Below are 7,500 nucleotides of genomic sequence, written 5' to 3' on the forward strand. Positions count from 1 at the left end.
GATGTTCTGCCCTTCAAGTTTTATTTGTGGTGGCCTCTCCCTATCAAAGTGTCCTTTTAATGTCATTGCTACAGTCTTTGGTTTGGAGATTTGCAGTTTATTTGTCTTGGCCCAGTCCCCAATCTCTCTCAAGGCTAGTGTTGCCTGGTCCTCAAGTTGCTTGCGGCTGTTGCCTCGAGTGATAATGGCGAGGTCATCTGCATAAGCTACTTTGGTCCATTGGTTCCCTTCTTTTTCCGCTACTATTTCATCGAAAACTAGATTCCAAAGAAAGGGACCACAGATGGAGCCTTGTGGACACCCTTTTGTGACTACTTTTTCGGTGGTGCCAGCACTTGTTTGCACTATGGCCTTCCTATTTGTGAAATAGTTTTCTATTAGACTATACATGTTTATTGGGCAGCCTATTTCTCGTAGTCGCCTCATGACACTTGGCCACCATAAATTGTCAAACGCCCCAGCGATATCCACAAAGATGGCCATGACATACTTCTCCTCACATACAGTATTGTGTAGCACCTGCCTAATAGCCATCTCTGTGGATGCACCTTTCCTGAACCCAAACTGGTTTGGGGCTTTAAGACCTGAGGTTTCGTATTGTTCCTCCAGGCGCCATACCATTAATCTTTCAAGTACTTTCGCTAGTATAGACAGTAGACATATGGGCCGATATGATTTTGGTTCATCTCTAGGCTTTCCATGGGACTTGAGCAATATGCACACTAGTCCTTTTTTCCATGGCTCTGGTACAGTATGTTCACGAAGGCAGGAGTTGAATACATCCATTAGGAGAGCTGGATGTGTCCGCCATATTCTTTTGATTATTAGGTCATCAATACCATCAGGGCCTGTAGCTTTCTTCGGTTTACATGCTTTGATGGCAGCGTCCACTTCCTCTCTCGAAAACTCTGGTGCGTTTTCTATATTGTTGTACCTTGTGTTTTCCGTTTTAACTTCTTCCTGATGAGCTGTATCCTCCTCTGGTTTGTCATCGGGCAGAAGTGAGCACAGTAGATGTTGGATTGTGTCCTCCCACGTCATTGTTTGGGTCTGGTTTGGAAGTTTTATGTTGCTGAGGATGTTTTCTGTACCTGTTTTTGGTCGGAGTATTTTTTGAGTTGCTGCCCAGGGATTGTTGTTGTCACAGTCAGATACCCACTTCTTCCATGCATCCTCTTTAGCAATGGTGATCTGTTTTGTGTATTCATTTCGTTTTATTTTGTACTCCTGTTTTGCTGTTTCGATTTCTTCTGCAGTTCCATTTCGGCGGGCATTTTGCAGGGTTCGTCGTGCTGTCATTGTGTTTTGTCGCTGCAGTCTAAGTGTCTCGTTCCACCATGGTATAGGGTGCTGTAGCCAGGTTTTTCTTCTCATTGATTCTTTGCAGCTAGCTCGTACTGCCCCTTCCAGGCATCGGACCTTCTCATTAACATCCATTGCTTGGGTATTCTCCAGGTATTCTACTTCCTTTGCAAAGCACTGATCAAAAATTGCCCATTTCGCAAATTGTGTGTTGTATTTTTCTTGCACTATAGCTGTTCTGTTTCTCTGTTGTGGGGCAATTTCATATGTTATGGCCCTGTGATCGCTGGTTGTCCATCCCCCATGAACCTTCCATTTTGTTGTTGTTCTAGCCATAATTGTTGTACAAATAGTGAGGTCTATGTTACTCTCTCCATTTGGTCCACTGAAAGTTGTTAATGGGGATTCCTCATTCAGTAGTACAAGACCATGCTGGTAGATGAAGTCTTCCATCTTCCTACCATCCCCATTTGCCATATCACCATACCATAATGGGGATGTCGCATTTGCATCTAGGCCTACAATTACTGGTTTTCCAGCCAAGTTGTGCAGTATGTCCTCAAGTTTATTCAGGAAGCGGTCAATAGGTTCACCATACTGGCAGTACACACACACCAGGTACAGTTCTCCAAAGGCTCCACTTATGCTTGCCGCACATGTATGTGTATCAGATAATGTAGTTAGCTGGAGTACATTTAAGCTCTTAGTACGAATGATTATAGCTGCCTTTGGTGTTCCATGTTTGGAGCTGTACACCATTCGATAACCTGGTGGATAACCTACGATTTTGTCGTCTAGTGTGTATGGTTCCTGTACCAGTAGTACATCTAACTCCTCTTCCTCCATTTTCATGACTAGTTGGTCAGGTACTGTTTTAGATCTTTGTCCATTTATTTGGAGGATTTTTAAGGGGCTAAGTTGTAGGTCCGTTGAGGATCTATGGTCTGAAGGTAGCACATCGTTGTTTTTACTTCCCATAATCGGTCATTCGTTGGATTGCTTCTTTTGCTCTCTTGTATTCTGGGCAGTTTTGGTCCAGAACTGAGTGTTTGCAGTCTCTCTTCCAGCGTTTGCAGTTCGCACAGTGTGGTGGTTGTTCTTTAAGCCTGCATTCTTTGAAGGAGTGTCCAGGTGCTGCACAGTGTCCACATATTGTTTCAGCACTTGTGCATCTTGTGGATGTGTGACCAAAGCCCTGGCATTTATAGCACCTGCTAATATTTGTGTAATTTTGCACCCTGTGGGATGTGCAGTGGAGATACACTCGTCCTTGGTCAGTCAGCCTGTTCCATATTTTTGGTGCCACCTCCAGCACTAGGTTCACCACTTCTCGATTTTTTGGTCCAGTTTTGAAGGCGATCTGTGTTCCACTCACGACCTCTTCAAGTGTGAGGCCTGCTCTTGACAGATTCCGTTCATACAGCTCAGTTTTCAGCTGTCCTTCTTGAGTATCTCTTGGAACATCAAAGAGAATTACCCTGGGATTCCTTTTTCTGGGGTCCTGGGTGGTAAGCCCAGAACGACTAAACTCTTCACAGTTCTTCAGTCTATTTGCTTCTTCGGTATCTGGGAATTCTAGTATTACTTTTTTGTCCCTTGTAGTCTTAAATTTCGTGACCCTCACATCTTTCAGCGATGTTGTGATGACCTTCTTTACTGTTTCCTCGAGATCTTTTGCTGCTTGTTGTGTTCCTTCTGCTGCCTTCACAACTAGCAATTTGGGCTCAGGTTTAGGGCATCGACTTTCGTTGGTGAGTGTCACTTTGGTGGATGCCTTGGACGCATATGTTTCCTGTACTGGTATTTTTGCTGCTTGTGCAGCTATAGTGCACCTGAGTTCCGTTTTCAGTTCCAAAATTTCCATTTCGTATTTCCGTACAATTCGCTCATATGCCGATAATTTTCCCAAAATAAACCTTTTCTGGACATTGTTTATCTTATTTGTTTCATTAAAAAGGAAGGCCACTATTTCTTCCCTCATAGCTACCATGGTTTCCAGGTCATCCTGGGACTTGGAGGAATCGTTCTCCATGGGGGCCAGCGAGTTTCTGTTGGGCTCTGTTTTTGCAGGGGACAATTCTTTGTTTGTCCCCATTTTGTTTTGTTTTCGGGCGTTACCCTGTGTGTTTCATGTGTCCTATTCTGGAGTTATTGAGTGTGTCCGTGCAGAAGCCGCCTTGGTACACTTGCGAGTGAAACACTTGGGTCAGTTCGTTTATCGCGAGTGGTTTCGCGCGGCGCGTGATGTTGCTATAGCGCTTGTTTCGGGTCCTCACCGGCCGCCTGGGGACGAGCCTACCTGGGCCGGCTGGGGACAAGCGCGTCGGCTGCCTGCCTGCAGCGGCCGAGCCGGCCGGACGCTGGAATGCGGTCGCTCTCGCGGGGCGGTTGGCGGGGGGGCAGTCAGCTGCGCTCTGTAGCGTCCACCCGCTGCCGTGGCTCCAAAACACAGGTCCAGCAGATCGGAAATTAACACTCGTGATGGAGTATGGTGTACACTAACACTGTATTAGTTCATATTGTCCATATCTCCCCAGACTTAGCAGATGTACGGCAGTAAGGTACTTCGCACCAGCTTCATTTGCGGATCGCGCATCCCACAGCAAATACAATTTAACTATAGACACTATGAGTCTGAAAATAATTTCGATCACTGTTTGCGAGCAAGGGAGGTTTACGCCAGCACTGGAAGGCGTAGAGCCTATAGTAAATTCCCACTAGCCGTAATCGTATTTACGGACAGCGCCAGTAGCGACTAACACAGTTTAATTATTCAGACTATCACTTTGAAACCTATTTCAGTCATTGAGCATGACTAATGAATGTGTGCACTACCACTGTATTAGGTTACATTGTCCTTGTCTTCTCACATTCCTTAGAAATAAGTAACTAAACTAAATTCGCGTCTGCCGCAATCGCGTGGGCGAAGAGCGCACGTCACTGCCAAAACAAATTACTTTTTGACAGTAAGAGTCTGAAATTTTTTTTTTAATCACTGGGAGTGATCAAGGAGTATATACAGTGGCACTAAATTAAATTACGTTGTCCATATCGTATCACACTCAGAAAAAATAGGGGCTCAAACTAGATTCGCGCCTGCCACATCTCATTTACGGACAGCGCGGGCTACGACAAGAACAATTTAATTTTAGATAGTCCGTGTCTAAAAATGATTTTAATCACTGTGCGTTATCAATTTATCTCTACACTATCACTGGGTTAGATTACATTGTCCATATCTTATCACCTTCAACAGAAATAATGACCTAAACTAACATCGTGCCTGCCGCGGTCGCATGCACGGACGGCGCAGGTCACGATAAGAGCAAGTTAATTCCGAAAAAAAATAAATAAATTTAATCACTGTGCGTAATCAACGAGAGTGTACACTATCACTGTATTAGAAGTACATTGTCCTTAACTTGTCATTCTTAGCTGAGATAAGGGACTAAACTAAATTCGCGCCTGCCCTACTCTGCACAGGAGCTATTTAATTTTAAAATCTAGAGACCCTACAACTATTTTACTTGTACATATTGATTGAGGGATGAATGCTCTTTCACACTGTCTGTCTGGGATTTTCGTTTGTGTAGCAGTTCGTCAGTAAATTGTCACTGAGTTTAGACGCGCTTACCGTCGCTAATTTGTACCGGTGAGCGCACTTTGCAGCAGAAGCTATTTGATTTTAGAAAAACTAAAAGGCTTAAAATTATTTTGCGCATACATATTGGTTGAGGAATGAATGCTCTTTCACACTGTCTTTCTGGGATTTTAGTTAGGTCAGCAGATTTCCATTAAATTGACACTGAGTTTATGTGCGCACGCTGCCACCTGCTAGCGTCCGTTACGGCAGATATTATTTCTTATCGAAAACTAACGGCCTTAACGTTTTTCTGCGCGCGTATATTAGATGGTGAAAGTATGCACTTTTAGACAGGGGGCTTTTTTTGTCCCTAGATTCTGTAGTTTGCCAGTGAATTGACACCGAGTGAAGACGCGCACGCCGTACACGAGTGAGGCCGGGCTGCGCTCGTTACAAAGTGACCTTTGATATCAAAAGAAATGTCTGCCTTAAAACTTTTCCACACACGCAGTATAACAGATGAGTGCATCTACTCTCAACGAGTGGGTCTATAATTCACCTCTGCTCTCTGGTTCGCCGGTAAGGCGGCGCAGACACACAACATTCCATCAGCTTCAAAGAATCCCGTAATATTGCAAATGCGCTGCACTTACTGTGATGATGTCTTCCACAGCATCTCAGGAACTTATCACAACTCCAATGGCGTATATTGATTTACGGTGAAGCATTATAATCACGTGTACTTGGAGGAACATGTGTAGGCTGCTGCTGCACTTATAGGCCGGAGATAAATATTTATAGCTCGATCACCGGATATAGGTTGCTGAACAGCCTTCTGTGGAGCAATTGTGGCACTGTTGTAGAACTATGACCAACTTTTCTTCGGTATCGAAGCACTATTACGCACTCAAAATATCGTGGGAACACGCACAGAAAGCACTCGCAAACGACTGCATCGCGTATTTCACATAATTGACCGTATTTCCTAAAGTATTTTAGGCAAAACGATAAAATTTGAGCATGACACGTGATTTATTTCCGCGCAGGTTTGCCCAAAGTTTCGCAGAAATCGGAGGGTAACTTTTCACACGATCGGAGAAAGTGTAGGATCCGAAAGCACGCGGCCGGTAGTTCGCGCGCTGTGGCCTTCTCGGCGGTAGCCCGATTCAGACGCGACACAAGACACTTTTCACTAAACTTGCCATATATCGGAACGTATGATTAGTACCGCCTCGAAACTTTTATACGGGGTGTAGGGTGATACCCGAGAGCACTGTGCCGAATTTCCACGGAATCGCGACACTTTATTCGGTATAAACACGACGGAGACGCGGGAGCCGAGACGCGCGCGTGCGCTCGCGTCGATAGGGACAGCGGGAATCTCGTTAATCCATTCATGCGCGTCACTAATTAGATGACGAGGCATTTGGCTACCTTAAGAGAGTCATAGTTACTCCCGCCGTTTACCCGCGCTTGCTTGAATTTCTTCACGTTGACATTCAGAGCACTGGGCAGAAATCACATTGCGTCAACACCCGCTAGGGCCATCGCAATGCTTTGTTTTAATTAGACAGTCGGATTCCCCCAGTCCGTGCCAGTTCTGAGTTGATCGTTGAATGGCGGCCGAAGAGAATCCGCGCACCCGCGCGCCCCCGGAGGAGCACGCTAAGGCGGACGCGGCCTCGCAGCAAGGAAGATCCGTGGGAGGCCAAGGCACGGGACCGAGCTCGGATCCTGCACGCAGGTTGAAGCACCGGGGCGCGAACGCCGCACAGGCGCGCGCATCCTGCACCGCCGGCCAGCACGAGGCCGACCAACGGCGAGAGCAGACCACACCCACGCTAAACGCCCGCACTTACCGGCACCCCTACGGCACTCACCTCGCCCAGGCCCGGCACGTTAGCGCTGACCCACTTCCCGACCAAGCCCGACACGCCCCGATCCTCAGAGCCAATCCTTATCCCGAAGTTACGGATCCAATTTGCCGACTTCCCTTACCTACATTATTCTATCGACTAGAGGCTCTTCACCTTGGAGACCTGCTGCGGATATGGGTACGAACCGGCGCGACACCTCCACGTGGCCCTCTCCCGGATTTTCAAGGTCCGAGGGGAAGATCGGGACACCGCCGCAACTGCGGTGCTCTTCGCGTTCCAAACCCTATCTCCCTGCTAGAGGATTCCAGGGAACTCGAACGCTCATGCAGAAAAGAAAACTCTTCCCCGATCTCCCGACGGCGTCTCCGGGTCCTTTTGGGTTACCCCGACGAGCATCTCTAAAAGAGGGGCCCGACTTGTATCGGTTCCGCTGCCGGGTTCCGGAATAGGAACCGGATTCCCTTTCGCCCAACGGGGGCCAGCACAAAGTGCATCATGCTATGACGGCCCCCATCAACATCGGATTTCTCCTAGGGCTTAGGATCGACTGACTCGTGTGCAACGGCTGTTCACACGAAACCCTTCTCCGCGTCAGCCCTCCAGGGCCTCGCTGGAGTATTTGCTACTACCACCAAGATCTGCACCGACGGCGGCTCCAGGCAGGCTCACGCCCAGACCCTTCTGCGCCCACCGCCGCGACCCTCCTACTCGTCAGGGCTTCGCGGCCGGCCGCAAGGA

The 7,500-nt window shown here is 47.4% G+C and overlaps 1 pseudogene; it reads right to left on the reverse strand.

Moving 5' to 3' along the window:
- Positions 1 to 6,186: 6,186 nt before the first annotated feature.
- The window catches only part of LOC126197852 (large subunit ribosomal RNA), a 3,017-nt pseudogene continuing 1,703 nt past the window's right edge, over positions 6,187 to 7,500 (reverse strand).

The sequence above is a fragment of the Schistocerca nitens genome, chromosome 7, assembly GCF_023898315.1.
Source record: "Schistocerca nitens isolate TAMUIC-IGC-003100 chromosome 7, iqSchNite1.1, whole genome shotgun sequence".
In the NCBI taxonomy this organism is placed as follows: Eukaryota; Metazoa; Arthropoda; class Insecta; order Orthoptera; family Acrididae; genus Schistocerca; species Schistocerca nitens.